Below are 17320 nucleotides of genomic sequence, written 5' to 3'. Positions count from 1 at the left end.
CTGAACTGCATATTCCAGATGAGGTCTTACTAATGATTTGTACAGGGACAAAAAAATATCTTTCTCTCTGGAGTCCATGCCTCTTTGTTAATACAAGGACTTTGCTCGCTTTGGAAACCGCAGCTTGGCATTGCATGCTATTATTAAGCTTATGATCTACCAGAACACCCATTTGTTAAAAGCAAAATTTAGCTCGCAGAGTCATTATGAAAACCTGAATTCACCCCACTCCGCCTCAACTTACTTTGGTGAAAAAAAAAAAGCACTTCAAACCCTATTTGTCATGGAGAAAACTGGACACTATTACCAGTGGCGGCTGGTGCTCAAAAATTTTGGGGGGGCGCAAAAAGAAAAATGTAATAGGTATTGCTTCGCGGCAAAAAACGCGGTAAAAAAATTGCATGACTTTGAGGTCATGGTACAGGCATGGCACAGGTGATGGTACAGGCATGGCACATGTGATGGCATAAGCATGGCACAGGTGATGGCATAGGCATGGCACAGGTGATGGTACAGGCATGGCACAGGCACGGCACAGGTGATGGTACGGGCATGGCACAGGTGATGGTACAGGCATGGCACATGTGATGGTATAGGCATGGCACAGGTGATGGTACAGGCATGGCACAGGTGATGGTATAGGCATGGCACAGGTGATGGTACAGGCATGGCACAGGTGATGGTATAGGCATGGCACAGGCATGGCACAGGTGATGGTATAGGCATGGCACAGGTGATGGTACAGGCATGGCACAGGTGATGGTATAGGCATGGCACAGGTGATGGCATAGGCATGGCACAGGTGATGGTATAGGCATGGCACAGGTGATGGTACAGGCATGGCACAGGTGATGGTATAGGCATGGCACAGGTGATGGCACAGGTTACATAGTTACATAGTAGGTGAGGTTGAATAAAGACAATAGTCCATCCAGTTCAACCTGTGTAGGTGTGTGTGACTGTAATCATCTAACATAGCCCTTAATCTCCTGATCCTTGAGATGTAAGTCTAAGAGTCTTTTGAAAGTCACCATACTACCCGCAGAAACCACCTCTTGTGGTAGACAATTCCACAATCTTGTAGCCCTAACAGTAAAGAACCCGCCTCGTTGCCTGAGGTTAAAACGCTTCTCCTCTAATCGCATTGTATGCCCTCGAGTCCTTATGCAATTCGTTCGAATGAACAGCTTTTTTTCTAAGCTGAGATCCCCATTAAGATATTTATAAATTGCTATCATGTCCCCTCTCAGTCGTCTCTTCTCCAGGGAAAATAAATCGAGCGATTGCAGCCGCTCTTCATAGTTAAGGTCCTCCAACCCCCTAATCAGTTTAGTTGCCCTTCTCTGGACTTTCTCCAGCTCCAACACATCCCTCCTGAGGACTGGCGACCAGAACTGGACAGAATACTCCAGATGCGGTCGGACCAGAGTTTTATAAAGTGGAAGGATTATAGTCTTATCTCTGGAATACATCCCTTTCTTTATGCATGCTAATATTCTGTTGGCTTTGGAAGCTGCCGCTTGACATTGCATGCTGTTGCCTAATCTATCATCAACCAAGACTCCCAGATCTTTCTCCATTTTTGATTCCCCCAAGGGTTCCCCTCCTAACGTGTATTGTGCTTTTATGTTTTTAGTCCCCAAGTGCAAAACCTTACACTTCTCCACGTTAAACCTAATTTGCCATGTCGTTGCCCACTCCGTAATTTTGTCCAGGTAATTCTGTAGGATATCTGCTTCATGCTGTGCAGTTATTGCCCTGGCCAATTTTGTGTCATCTGCAAAAACTGATAACGAACTACTGATCCCGTCCTCAATGTTCTTTATGAATAAATTGAACAAGGTTGGTCCCAGGACTGAGCCCTGGGGGACCCCGCTTACTACCTCAGACCAGTCTGAGTATGCGCTGTTTATTACCACCCTTTGGACACGGCCTTTTAGCCAGTTCCGTATCCAAGAGCAAACCCTGCTGTCGATACATGCAGACCTTATTTTATAAATTAAGCGCTTGTGGGGAACTGTATCAAATGCCTTAGCGAAATCCAAGTACACCACATCCACTGGTCTGCCCCTATCTAGCTCACGGCTCACCTCCTCGTAGAATGCTAAGAGATTGGTTTGACAAGAACGCCCATTTGTAAACCCATGCTGGTTACTACTGATGATGTTGTTGTCTTTAGCATATTCTACGATATAGTCCCTTATGATCCCCTCCAAAAATTTACATATTATTGATGTCAAGCTGACAGGCCTATAATTTCCCGGGATATGCCTCTGGCCCTTTTTGAATATCGGAATCACGTCGGCCTTCCTCCAATCCCCTGGTTCATCTCCTGTCCTAATACTGTCAGCAAAGATCAGGAACAGTGGTCTGGATATAACCTTACTGAGTTCCTTGAGCACTCTCGCCATCCGGGCCTGGTGATTTGTTTGTGTTAAGTTTATCCAGTCTTTCCCTGATTTCACCCTCTGTTAGCCATAGTGGCAAGTCCTGTGTATTACTACTAACCATACAGTCCTGGTCAGTGTACCCCTCCGTTTCCTGTGTAAAGACTGACGAGAAAAAAGCATTCAGCACGGTTGCTTTTTCAGTGTCCTCTGTAACCATCCTCCCATCATCGTTAATTATGTGTGCAATATGCTCTGCCCTAGTTTTTTTGCTGTTGATATATTTAAAGAATTTCTTTGGGTTTTTTTTACTATCCTCCGCTATTTGTCTCTCAAAGTTGATTTTAGCCATCTTGATTTCTTGTTTACTTTTCTTATTTGCCTCCTTGTATTGCTGGAAGGCAGATACTGTGCCCTCTGATTTATATTTCTTGAAGGCCAATTTTTTTCCCCTAATAAGTTTTTTAACGCTACGGTTTATTTATTTCCCATAGGAATGCACTGCAAGATGCCTTTGCTTAATATGTTCCTAAAGCATTCCCATTTTTCCTCTGTGGTCAGTGATCCCAGGGTTTTGTCCCAGTTTACCCTTTCCATCAATGAGTACAATTTTGGAAAGTTTGCCCGTCTGAAGTTTAGGGTTCTTATGTTCCCCACTTGCCTTTTTATATTGTTATTTACGCTAAATGTGATCATCCTGTGATCGCTAGAGCCCAGATTGTCCTGGACTCCTACCTCCGAGATTATGTCTGGGTCATTAGTGATCAATAGATCCAGGATTGCATTTTCTCTAGTAGGGGAATCCACCAACTGTGACATGTAATTATCCAGTACGGTTTCCGTGAATAGACGGGCCTTCTGTGAGTGTGCAGTCCCCTCTTCCCAGTCAATGTCGGGATAATTGAAGTCCCCCAATATGATGACAAAAAAAGTAAACAACTGCGCTAAACCAAAGAGATTGTAAGCAGCAACTTCAAGTGTGACTATCACCTCAGAAACAATGTATAAATATAAGTTGCGCTATATAGTGAAAACATATATGATAATGTAAAAAAGTCCAGAGATAAAGTCCATATAAAGGCAAACAGCACGTCTGACGAAATTTTCTGTACAGGTACCGCTTACCAAAGGCTAATAATAAATAGGCCCAAAGATTCCAAGTGATCCACAGGAACCAGTGGCGCTGGCACTTGTACTTCCTTGCTTTTTCTCCACCACCTTCCAGCAGCAAAAACCCAAAACCCTCAGGGTCAGGTGTAGTTGTCTATTGGGTTTTTGCTGCTGGAAGGTGGTGGAGAAAAAGCAAGGAAGTACAAGTGCCAGCGCCACTGCTAGTGCACCCTCAACTGCAGCTTCAGCAGCGAGCAGTAAGCCATCACCATCTGTATGCTGAGCCTGTATCAGTGTTCCCATTGGAGGCGCCTGGTTTGGAATATCTAGACACCAGCATTTGGAGTTTTGCTCGCAGCGGAAGTGCTTAGGCGAATCAGGACCTTTTTCTGCCTTTTATCATTTTGGAGCTGGTAAGGGCATATGTATGTCAGCCCTCTTCGGCGACACGATTGGGATCTATGTGCTCTATTTACTTTCCTTTTGGTAAGCTGCAGTCCTATTGGGGGAGGTCCTCTACACTATTTGTTTCTGCAATATCTTTCTATTACTCTGGTAAGGAGTATATTCACAGGATTGGAGGTGTCTATGTTCTTTACTATCACTACTACAGCACCTTTCTGATATTCCCATCACTTGGGGTGTTACATTTATTTGTTTGTGGTTTTACGCTATGGCGTTTTTTATTTCATTTCACATGATCACTCAACACTGAGGAGATCCATTCAACATACGGAGTCCGTCTGAGATCTGGTTCCTGTGGATCACTTGGAATCTTTGGGCCTATTTATCATTAGCCTTTGGTAAGCGGTACCTGTACAGAAAATTTCGTCAGACGTGCTGTTTGCCTTTATATGGACTTTATCTCTGGACTTTTTTACATTATCATATATGTTTTCACTATATAGCGCAACTTATATTTATACCCCCAATATGATGACTGATCCCAGTTTTGCCACTTTACCCATTAGTGCTAAAAATTCCAGCTCTACCTCCTCCCCTTGGTTAGGTGGCCTATAGCAAACCCCCACAACTACTTTTCCCTTATCTTCTTCCCTATCGAGTTCAACCCACACAGATTTTCTAAATCCATGCTCATCCCATCCGTAATGTCACTCCTTTCTAGCACCTTTATATTGTTCTTGACATAGAGACATACCCCTCCCCCTCTTTTTCCTACCCTGTCCTTCCGGTACACCGAATACCCTTGGATATTGGCCAGCCAGTCATGTGAGGGGTCGAACCAAGTTTCTGTTATTCCCACAAGGTCTATGTCCTCCTCATGTACTAACATTTCCAACTCATCCATCTTATTAGCTAGGCTCCTGGCATTAGCATATACCCCTCTTAGTTTTACGGAAGTTAAACGTGATTGGCGGTTATGTTTATTTCTGTTTGGTATAGGCATGGCACAGGTGTTGGCATAGGCATGGCACAGATGATGGCACAGGTGATGGTATAGGCATGGCACAGGCATGGCACAGGTGATGGTATAGGCATGGCACAGGTGAGGGCACAGGTCGGCTTCAATCACTTACCTTCTGACGGCGGCGGGATGGCAGGATTCCGGGAACCGAGACAAGCAGCGCCGTGGACGTCCTCCTCTTCAGTCTTCTGTCTTCCGGTCCGGGTGGCGGGAAGGAGATCGGGCGGTGACGGTGCGTGACTGACGCACGCACCGGCACCGCCCCCATTGCGAGTCAGCGATGTCCTGGATGATGATTGGTCCAGGCTTTTTCCTGCGCCCAGGTTACGCCCCCAGAAGGCAGCCAATCGGCGCCTCTTCTGGGTCGTAAATCCCACCCCCCCCATAGCCACCAGGCCCAGCGCATAGGCCTGCCAACACTATTTTTGTTTTTTTCATAACTTTATTTGTACTTTTTGTAATTTTTTTTTTTTTTAGGGAGTAGGGGGGCGGCGCTCTGGCGCCCCCTATGCACGGGCCGCCACTGACTATCACCCAAAACTTTAGGTCTTTAAAGCATTTTATCACCAGATGATGTAGTTTCATGGAACAATCCTTTTCTCTAGAAGACACATGAAACCATTTCATTCTGACTGGTATCTACGTGCTGACTTCCCCAAAACACTGAGCAGACTTAGGATCAAAGATACTTCAGATTCTCAGACCCATCATGTCCCCAAACCCCCCCCCCCCCCGGTATTCAATTTTCTCTATTTGATCCATAATTGCCTTAATTAATGATGTGCATGTGTTTGCAACCTTTCCCTTATCTGGTCATAGTGTGTACCTGCTTCCACTCCTCAGGTCGCTTCTTTGGTAGAATCCGAGGTTAGGTATCTAAGTTAAACCAGATACTCTGTTATCAGTTGTTATACGATTATTACTGTTTTTAGGCCATGCTGTCTTGTCTTATCTTTCCTATTGTTCTACACTGTGAAGGCTATGTTATTTGCCCCTTCACCTTCATTGACCTACTGTTCTTGTTAATGGTATTTTATACTTTTGTATCAAAATTTCAATAAACACATTAAAAAAAAAAAAAGCAAATTTTCTTTAGGTACTGTCCAACGGCATCAGTCAAGTTATCAAATGTACAAATTGGAATCTTTGTAGGACTGTTCATGCAAACATTTGAAAATCCATTAGTGTATAGTCAGCTTTAAGGAGATTTTCTATAATTTCCTGCCCTGGTGACAGTATTGTAGAGTTGAACAATCTCCTAAATGGCATCACAGAGTTAAAAATTAAAAAATAAATAAAAAAGGTTTAGGCTGCTAAAACACTTTAGGGCACCTTTGATTAAGTGTGCATTTTGCGTGTTGCTGTGCATTTTAATATAGGATGGGCTAGTTGGGGGGAAGAGGAGGAGGGTTCTCTAATATCCACTTGCAAATGTAAAGGGAATTCATGGCATCTTTGGAAGTAAGTGCCAACTGGCAGGTGGACCGGACTGGAAGCTCCATACAAGACTATGTACAGGTGGTTGTAAACTAACTTGAGAAGAAAAAAAGCATCCAAAGGGGCTTTGATGTGAGTTCATATAAAGTGAGAGGACAAAAACATTTGGAGAGCTCACTGGCTCAGGTTAGGCTGCTAACAACAGACAGGGCTAACCTCCTGTGGATAGCCATCAGTTAATGTAGGTTATGAAAGAAGAACCAGACCAAAAGGGTCCAAATGTATTTAATAGTTTACATTTAAAAACAGTTAATGATTGGGGGCGTGGCCGGCGGCTGATGGAGATGGCCACTTAAGAGGAGAGCTCCGGGCCATCCACCTGCAATCCGGAACATCAGCGACGGCGGACAGCGATCCACACCCTGGTGAGGAAGCTCTTTACCCCCTACACCTCCATGGATCATGGGGAAAAGAAAAATGGGCGGCGGCCCCCGCAAACTAACGGAGTTCTTTTACTCCGCCAGCACACCGGTGTCCCAAGATGGTGCTGCGGCCTCACCGCGGTGCCGCGATTCCACCAGCCCAGGTTTCCAACTGAGGAGGGATGACAACAGCACGGACTATGGGTCCCAGCATGGCAGTCCCTGTTCCCCGATGAACCGTACCCCCCACCAGAGCCCCCAGAAATCGGCCCCTAAAGCTCTGCGGCCCACACCTACGCTGGGGACAGATTAGGCCTCAACCTTTCAGACAGCACCCTGGAGTTTCATGACAACATCCATGACTTTCCAACTACAGGCCAACCACTTAAGGATACTGTCATGAAGACATGTTAATCACCTTCCAGGGCTCCATGCAGAGGGCGCTGCTAGAGTGTGTATCCCGCATGAAGCTGGAACTTGGGGAGGTGGGGAATCAGGTGGACCAGGTGGAACATAAGATGGCGGAATTCACTACTGCCCATAATGAACTTGTGGACGCTCACAATGATAGGGATGAGGAGATGGACATGCTTAAAAGTAAACTTGCGGACCTAGAGGATAGGTCCCGCAGGAACAATTTCAAACTGCGGGGGGTGGCGGAGTCGATCCCACCATCAGACTTGCGGCACTATGTGTCCAACGATTCATCCAGGACCTGTTGCCTGACACCCCGGCTGGGGAAGTCATGGTGGACCGTGCCCATAGACTCCCGAAGCCAAGCTTCCTCCCTGACAAAGTACCGCGCGACGTGATCGCAAGAATTCACTTCTTTCATGTCAAGGACAACTTAATGCGCTTTTCCAGGCAGACTCCCTCCCTCCCAGAACCCTATGCGGGCATTGCTGTGTATGCCGACCTGTCATAATATACCATCCAAGCCCGCAAGAAACTCCTCTCCCTAACCAAGCTGCTGCGCAACAACCAGTTGATGTACTCCTGGGGATTCCCGACCAAACTTCTAGTGACCAAAGATGGCAGAACGTACCCGATTAAATCATTAATGGATGGTCTCCCTCTGGCTAGAAATTGGGCCTCCTCCCCCCCAGATGGCAACCTCCCTGCAGAACCAACGAGACCTAGCCAAGTTACTCCTGAATGGCGTCAAGTTAAGCCGGATTGAATCTGCTTTGCTGCCTTGCTCTAGGCTGCGTGGATACCTTTTCCCTGCAGCGATTGCAGGAATGGCTGCAGAGATTTACCCCCACCACTGATATGTGGACTGTTTTGCATATAGAGGTTTACCTCTACCACCTTTTTAACTGTTTACCTGTTTTTGTTGTTGTCCCTTTTTTTTTGTCTTTTTTCTTTTTACCACCGCCTCTCAACTCCATTAGAAACAATGTCACTACCAGAGATCTGCATTACTCCTGGCTGCTACATCAGACTGACCGTCGCTGTCTACAACTCCCGCTTGGAACTGACACCGCAAGTATACTGTCTGTACCCTATTACCATCTATATAAGACGTGGCCATTGATACGCATCTCTCTCATACTCAGTCCCTATGGTACTTAACATTGTTTCTTTGAATGTTCATGGCCTAAATAGTCCCTTTCACAGAAGAGCTATGTGGCGTGATGCTACGACTCTGAAAGCGGACGTTCTCTTTATCCAGGAGACGCATTTCATTGCCACTAAGCATCCCCGCTGTGCAGATAAGCATTTCCCCCATGTTTTTATAGCTTCAGGACCTAAAAAGAAAGGAGGGGTACTTATCGCTATTAACAGCTCAGTTGCATTTCAGTTGCAGGAGGCCTATGAGGACCCTAAAGGCCGCTTCTTGATCCTAACTTGTACCTTGAACAATGTTAACTACACTTTAGTCAATGTGTATGCCCCTAATTCGGGGCAAATTCATTCATGCGCTCCCTCATGAAAAAAGTTACTACATGCAAATTAGATCCAGTACTATTGGGGGGGACTTTAACTGCATAGTGGACTCTGTCCTGGATTGTTCTCTCCCGCAGAAGCGCCCTAGACCTGACCTGTGGAGATGTTTAAATCCCACGGCTAGGGACTACACTTATTACTCGGCTCCCCACAGGTCATACTCCAGAATCGATTTATTTTTATCTGATGTTAACTTGGTTCCACATGCACTTTTGGTGAATATTCTTGTCATAACATGGTCTGACCATGCTCTGATCTCTCTTCAATTGGAAGAGCATGTTAAAGCTGCGCCTGTTCACCTTTGGCGCACCAACACATCTTTATTTTCTAAATCTGACCTGAGAGATCGTCTGCATGGTCATCTGGTAGAATATTTCTCCCTGAATGACCTACCTGGTACTGATGTGTGCTCCCTGTGGAACTCCCACAAGGCCTTCAGCAGGGGGATGCAATTACAAATGGCCGCTAGGGAAAAGAGACGCAAACTCCAGGCCCTCACAACACGCTGTTGTCGAAGCTTAAATCTTTAGAGCGACAAACTAAAATAGACCCTACTCCGGTGAATAGTCGGAATTGCTACAATGTAGACAAAACCTTAGAACACACCTTGTGGAAGAGCACCAACTTTATCTTAGGAAGACACAGGCTACTTATTACTCCCATGGTAACAAGGCCGGGAAATTCCTGGCCAATTACCTACGTAAAAAACAGGCGACCACTAGACTGGCCAACGTTAAAGATCCCTCAACGAACCAATTCGTTTATCACCCCACTGAAATTGCCAATGCGTTTAGTAAGTATTACACTAGTCTTTACAATCTGCACACAGACCCCGATACAACCCAACCTTCGGAGTGTTCCATCTTGGAGTTTCTGAGGCCTCTGAACCTCCCAGCTCTTTTGGTGGAGGTTCTGCCTGGGTTGAACGAGCCGATTACCTCGGCAGAAATTTCCGTGGTGATCCGTTCGTTGCCCGCGCACAAATCCCCAGGGGCAGATGGCATGTCAGCCGAGTATTACAAAACATTTTAAGATGTCTTAGTCCCACATATGCTCCCCATGTTTAACAAGGTACTATCTTCTACACCATTTCCCGAAGAAATGCTGGAAGCGGTCATAGTGGCCCTACCAAAACCAGGTAAAAAGCCAGATGCCCCTGCTAACTTCCACCCCATCTCATTACTAAATAGCAATATTAAAATCTACGCGAAGATCCTTGCCAACAGACTAGCCCCTATCACCCCCAACTTAATCAACCCAGACCAGGTCGGCTTGGTGAAGGGCCGTCAGGCTCCTGACAGCACCCGTAGAATGCTTAGCTTACTCAAAATTGCTGAACAGAGAGGGACACCGACAGTCTTTTTGACGCTTGATGCCGAAAAGGCTTTTGACCGCATACATTGGGGTTATTTGAAGACTTTGCTGGCCCTATCTTGTCAGCGATTATGGCCCTTTACACAACCCCCTAAGCTTATGTCTACACCTCAGCGGCAATGTCCAAGACATTCTATATAACGAATGGCACACGCCAGGGGTGTCCCCTTTCCCCTATCATCTTTACACTGATGATGGAGCCTCTGGCGGAGGCCATTAGACAACACAGGGATATCAAAGGTATCACTGTGGGTGACAAAGTGCATAAGTTGGGGTTGTTTGCTGATGATGTGGTCCTAACTCTTACCTCCCCAGCCACCTCACTCAAATTAGCATCTGAGCTTTTAGAAACCTTCGGGCGCATTTACTGTTATAAACTCAACGTCACTAAATCCTCCTGCCTACCCCTACACGTCCCCACTTCCACTTTACGCTCGTTGAAAACCTCATTCCCTTTTAACTGGGTTAAAAAAACGCTAACTTACCTCGGAATCACTCTGACTTCCCCGACGAAAGACACATTTAAACAGAACTACCTTACCCTCTTGACCACGATCACATCAGACCTGGACCATATTGCCAAGCGTGAACTTAGCTGGCTGGGTAGAGTAGCTGCTTTCAAGATGCAAACCTTATCAAAACTCCTTTATTATTTCCGTACAGTGCCAGTCCATATACCCATGTCCTACTTTGACTCACTGAACAGTATGCTTCGACGATTCCTATGGAAGGGCAAGATGGCCAAAATACCATTCTCCATAATGCTTAGATCAAAGTCAATGGGAGGCCCTGGCCTTCCCAATTTACGCAATTACTACTATGCAGCCCTTCTAGACCAGTTACAAGCTTGGGTTGAACCCTGCACAGATAAGCTGTGGGTCTCTATCGAACAGGCGATCCTCTTGGGTAGGGACCTCCCTTCCTTGCTGATAGCTACCACCCTAAATAGACCGCTGTATTACCCCAGTTTCCCATCCATTGATGCTACCCTGGAGGCCTGGAGGGCGGTTTCCTCCCACCTCCAGGGTTGCATCCCTACCCACAGTATGGAACTTTCCCTTGCCACGTATGAATTTAAATGAATTCCTTATCCCGTCCTTAAGACTTCCCATGGGGATCGACCCTAAAAGCACCACCTACCAACTCTACCTTACACATGTTAGCTAGTACCACTACTATACGATTGCCCAACTTAAATATTACCATGTTCGACATCCTGAGACTACCTGCCCCTTGCCATCTGATGTATGGCAATACCTGTTCTCACGGCAACGCAAACAGAAAGGCATATCGTGGTTTTATACCTATCTTCAATCCTGTTCTAAACCTAATAAGACCACGAGTATGCTTAACTGGGAAAAGGATCTTAAGGCTCTCTATACCCCTAAAGAGTGGGGATTGGCCTCACTTTCCATACTCAAAGCATCCCATTGTACGAACCATTGGGAACTGGCCATGAAACTTCTTCACAGGAGTTACTTGACACCTGCACGCATGAACCGCATATTTGACCAGTCCTCTGACTTGTGCTGGAGGGGCTGCGGTGGCGCGGGCACCTTGTTGCACATAATGTTTGGCTGCAAATGCCTTCGTAGATTTTGGAATGCTGTAGCCAGGCTGATAGCCCAAGTCACAGGTCTGATCTTGTCCCTTAAGTCAGATCTTGCAGTCCTGAATTTGGGGATTGATCACTTTCCCAAACAATATAGAGTGCTCATAACCCATGTCTTAGTGGCAGCACAGCTGGCTATTACATCAAAATGGAAGTCGCTTGACGCACCAAATATTACAGATGTTATTAAAAGAGTCCAGGCCCATTGCTCCTATGAGGAATTCTTTGCTTTTTACAATGGTTCTCTTATGTGATTTCTGAACATATGGTCAGCCTGGTATGCACATTTTCCCAAAACCACACCCAAATAGGGTGTAGCCCGGGTTATTACTGTTTCTCTTGATGACGCTATATCTTTGACATTTTTGGTGGTTTTTTATATCCTTTTTTTTTTTTTTCTTTAGTTTTTTTCTTGTCTGTCTTATCACTTTCCCCCATACTTCCTATTGTTGTTGTTGTCCCCCATACACCCCAATAGTCAACTACTAACCTGGGTGTTCGTACTCTTAACCCAGGCCTACCCTTGGGACGTCACCTCCCCATTAGCAATGCCCCGACAACCGGGGGGGGGCCTGGACGAGGACACAGTTATTGTTCCCATTGGGGTGTCCGAGTCCGAGCCTCCTCTTGTACGAAACTCAGGGGAAGTCATGTAGCACATGTATAACATGATGTCCCAAGGGGCGGCATATATATCAAGCTGTTGCCTTATAGATCTTGTGTTCTGTATATTACCTGCATTGTACAGATGTCTCTACTAGTGTATGAGCACTCCTATGTTATCTTGCTTTGACATTGTCCGCTTGTTGGACGCTTTGAATGTTTGTAAGCTTTTACTTACCTTGTTTGAATTCAATAAAAACGAATTGAAAGAAAAACTGTTAATGATTTTTTGAGCCAGAAGAACCCCCCTTCATAAAAAACTTACATATATGAATTTTTTCTTTGTTTTTGCCCCTCAGGGGCTTTCCTGAGTGATCATTAGATACCTCTAGAAATATTATGGTTGATTTACTAAAGGCAAATAGACTGTGCACTTTACAAAGTGCAATTGCACTCTGCAAGTGTAACTAAAAGTATGTAAAGGTGCAGCGCTAAAACAAAGTGATAATAATGAATAAATCACTCAAAGTAACAATAAAATGTAAATATAAATATAAGGTGAATATAAGTCCCAAGTGAAAAAAAGTGAAAATTAAAGTCCAGGGTGATGTGTGTGATCACAGTAGATGCTAGATCCCAGCACCAGCAAGGAAACAAACATATGCACTCACCAGAAGGACTGGACCCAAAATACCACATAGTAAATGGGTCAGATGAACTCACAGGGTAATAAGTGGGTCTCCAGATAAGTGCTGCAGCCATTGACATTCCAGTTTGCTGCAGCACTTATCTAGAGACCAACTTGTTACCCTGTGAGCCCATCTGACCCATTTACTATATGGTATTTTGGGTGCAGTCCTTCTGGTGAGTGCATATGTTTGTTTCCTTGCTGGTGCTGGGATCTAGCATCTACCGTGATCCCACACATCACCCTGGACTTTTATTTTCACTTTTTTTCACTTGGGACTTATATTCACCTTATATTTATATTTACATTTTATTGTTACTTTGAGTGATTTATTCATTAGTATCACTTTGTTTTAGCGCTGCACGTTTACATACTTTTACTTTTTGTCAACTTATTTGTCAGTTGAGTGTGCTAGCTGCTATCCTTATTGTTATCGAAGTATATTACATTTTCTTTTTTTTTTCCAAGTGTAACTGCGCCAGAGCTTAGTAAATGAGGGAAAGCTTAATTTCGCAAAGAATACCTGATCACGTGCAAGGAAAATTAAAAAAAAACGTTTTTGCTTGCACATGATCGGATGATGGAATTCAGCAGAGCTTCTGCACATTTACTAAGCTTTGGGGAAACTGCACTTGCAGAGTGCAAATTCAATCGTCTATTTGCCTTTAGTAAATCAACCCCATTATGTCCACTGTACAGTGTGCTTATCTCTTATCCATTGTAAGCTGTGCCATATGAGTGCTCTAAGATATCACTGTATACTGAATGTATTGTGTATGTAATGCTGCTAACTTGATTGTTCTACTCTGCTGTAGAGTCCTCTGTCTGTTTTGTAAATTTTAGCAAAAAAACTTGAAAAAATACTTCCTGATATTAAAAAAGAGCCTTCAATTAACTTAAAGTAGGCATTTCTTGTGCGGATCAATGTACGGAAACTGATTGCTGGACAATGAGTTACTAGCTAGCAGCATCTGTGTGAGCAATCAAGATAAGACAACTTATCCTAGGTGACAAAAGTAGAAATATATGTTTCTTACCTAGAAACAGACATACATCCCAAAATGGACCAACAGAACACATATGTCAAAGGTCTTTCCAATTTACAGCACTAACAATACCTTTCCTGCAAACACCTGATTTTAACAGTTCAGGAGAGTGATCACACATCTGACTGTCATAGGATTGATTTACAAGTACATTTTCCCTTAGCTTAGTAAATGAGGTGAAGCTTTTCTTAGTTCAATCACCCAATCATGTGCAAAGAAATTTTGTTTTGTAATTTTCCTTGTACATGATTTGGGTATTTTTAGCATCATATTTGCAATGCAAGTAAAAATACCCTTCCAGAGTGAACCCTAAAGTAAATCAACCCCATAGTGTAATCTGCATGCCTGTTGCATTTGCCCACCTAGACAAGCCTTTGGGATTGTCCCAATGATTTAGAAGTTAACCAACAGACATTCTCCAACATTTGTAAATATTTCTGCAACACGTGCTAGAATGTTAAAAGTTGCACAGCCTTTAAAGAAAAAAATAAATAAATAACAGTACATGACCATACAATTCTGCACAGAATTCCTAACCCCTCTATTGATATGCTGGCAATTTATTCCAGCCATGGAACCTTACCTTGTCGTGCTTGGCCATCTAGTGCTTGGAAAACATTGCATAATTTCTGTACTTAAAAAGCCTCATAATTGTCCGGACCTTCCCAGTATAAAGGTCTTTATTCCAATAACAAGAAGATTAGAGTTGTACCCTCCCCCCCATCATTCACACGCTGTGTACGCCTTAGAGGCTGAAATGTCTAACTGAGTTCAAACACCTAAAATGTGCTGTGTCATATCTGATGGATAAATGTAGAAGGCTACAAGGAGACATGGAGATTCTAAGGGTGTCACAAATCAGCATTGTTGTCACCAACGACACTGACCCTGAGACCAATGTTTATCAGAGGGCGAGTTCTACTGAGCCTGTCATTAGCTCCTTGTCTACCAAGATACTTTATAAATGTCCTGGTATTAAAAGGGTTAAATCAAGCTTACAGCTGCAGTATGGTCTTTTACGTAAAACCAATCCACATGACTCAATCGCTTTTACGGTACTTCCAAGTGTTCTACATTTTTTACATAAAATTGTGTGTCTGTATGTGCACTAAAATACATTTTAGTGTTTGCTTTCCTAAAAAAAAAAAAAAAATTGCAACTGCCCCCATTTTATTTCACATCGCCCCCCTCTTTCATAATTAAGAGTTTTCAAGCAGACCTTCACTCATTAACCCTTTTACTGCCAGAGCCGCTTTCGCATTTTTTGTACACGTTTAAAAAAATCATTTTAGACATGAAGATTTAACATTATATATTTTCTGAAAGTGGAGACCCTGCCAAAAAAATGGTGGTTGTTACAGTGTCACAAGATATTTGTGCAACAGTTAATCAAGCACAAAACTTTAATGGAAAATACATAAAAGTTAATTGTAGGAGACACAAATGCAAATATATCACCTAGTTTTTGGTCAAATATAAAAAATGAGATTGCACTGATTTTATAGATACCCAATATGTCTATAACAAAAAGAAAATTAGGATGAAATTTGAATCGATTCGAATAGTTTGCGACTTTTCGAATTCGAAAACTTTTTGAATTCGAGACGTTTTTGATTTGTTTTCCAGCTTCCAAAGAGAATAAAATAGAAAAGAAAGTAAAGGAAAAGCAAGTGAAATGTGAAAAAAAATAGAAGAGAATAAAAAAAAAAAAAAGAATAGAATAAAATATAAAGAATATTGCCATCTCCTGAAATTCTAAATTTCAAATAGAATGAATTTGAATTCGAATACATAAGAAAAGAGTAGAATAAAATAGAAACAAAAGAATAGAATAGACTAAAATAAAATAGAAAATAATTGAATTAAAAAAAATCCAATAAAACAATAGAATAAATATAACCATTTCCCAAAATTTAAATAGAATCTGAATTTGAATGGAATAGAAAATAATAGAAAATAACAGAATAGTATAGAAAAAAACAAACAAACAATAGACTAAAATAGAATAGAAGAATAAAACCATCTTCCGAAATTTGAATTTTATATAGAATGAATTTGAATATACTGTAAAAGAATAGAAAAGAATAGAATAGAAGAGAAAAGAATAGCATATAATTGAATTAAAAAAAATAGAAAAATAAAATAATTAAAAAAACAATAGAACAGAATAGAATGAAAAGAATATAATCATTTTCCAAAATCCAAATAGAATCAATTCAAATTTAAATAGAATAGAAAAGAATAGATTAGAATATGAAGATGGTTATATTATTACTATTGTTTTTCTATACTATTCTGTTATTTTCTATTCTAATCTATTGTTTTCAATTCTATTCAAATTCATATTGATTCTATTTGAATTTTGGGAAATGGGTATATTCTTTCTATTCTTTTCTGTTCTATTGTTTTTTTAATTATTTTCTTTTCTTTTATATTCTATTCCATTTATTTCTGTTTTTCTCTACCATATTCTACTCTTTTATATTCTGTTATATTCTTTTCTATTCTATTTTTTTTAATATTCTATTCCTTTATCTTTTCTATTTTATTGTCTTTGGAAATTGGAAAACAAACAGAAAACTTTTCAAATTTGAAAACTTTTCGAATTCGAAATTAATTTGAAAACTGTTCAAATTCTAAAAATGTGAATCGATTCGAATGCCAAAAACAAAATTAATTCCAAAAATGAATTAAATAGGTTAAAAAAATATAACTAAATTAATTTATGCAAATAATGAATCAAAACGAAACAAAACTAAATGAAACAATTTTTTTTGTTCTGAACAGGTCTAGAAATTTACCCCCTTCATGACCAGGCCACTGTTTTCTATTCATCACTGCACTATTTTAACTGGTAATTGCACGGTTATTCAACACTGTACACAAATTAAATTTATATCATTTTTTCCCCCACAAATAGAGTTTTCGTTTGGTAGTATTTGATCGCTACTGGGATTTTTTATTTTTGCATGCCCAATAAAAACATTTTAAAGTTTTCTTCATCATTTTAGGTCAAAATATATTTTGCTACATGTTTTTGGTTAAAAAAAAAAAAAAATCCCAAGAAATGTATATTGATTGGTTTGCATGAAAGTTATAGTTTCTACAAACTAAGGAAATACTGGAATTTTTATTTGTTTTTGTGATGGCGATCAGCTACTTATAGTGGGACTGCGATACTGAGGTGATAAATCTGACACTAACTGATGCTGACATCACTGTGACACTTATACCGTGATCAGTGCTAATACTATACACCGTCATT

At 42.0% G+C, this 17320-nt stretch overlaps 1 protein-coding gene across 1 annotated transcript in view; it reads right to left on the bottom strand.

Moving 5' to 3' along the window:
• Window positions 1–14746, bottom strand: part of LOC309559464 (cytochrome P450 2C8-like) — a 95686-nt gene extending 80940 nt beyond the window's left edge. The window contains exon 1 of the mRNA XM_082262736.1: window positions 14639–14746. The gene's annotated coding sequence lies outside the window, so the exon portion shown is untranslated. The remainder of the gene's footprint in view (window positions 1–14638) is intronic.
• Between the last annotated feature and the right edge of the window lie 2574 nt (window positions 14747–17320).

The sequence above is a fragment of the Pelophylax lessonae genome, assembly GCF_965119305.1.
Source record: "Pelophylax lessonae genome assembly, chromosome: 7".
Taxonomy (NCBI): domain Eukaryota; kingdom Metazoa; phylum Chordata; class Amphibia; order Anura; family Ranidae; genus Pelophylax; species Pelophylax lessonae.
Note: the sequence above shows the minus strand (reverse complement) of the source record. Positions and strands in the feature narration are given on the sequence as shown.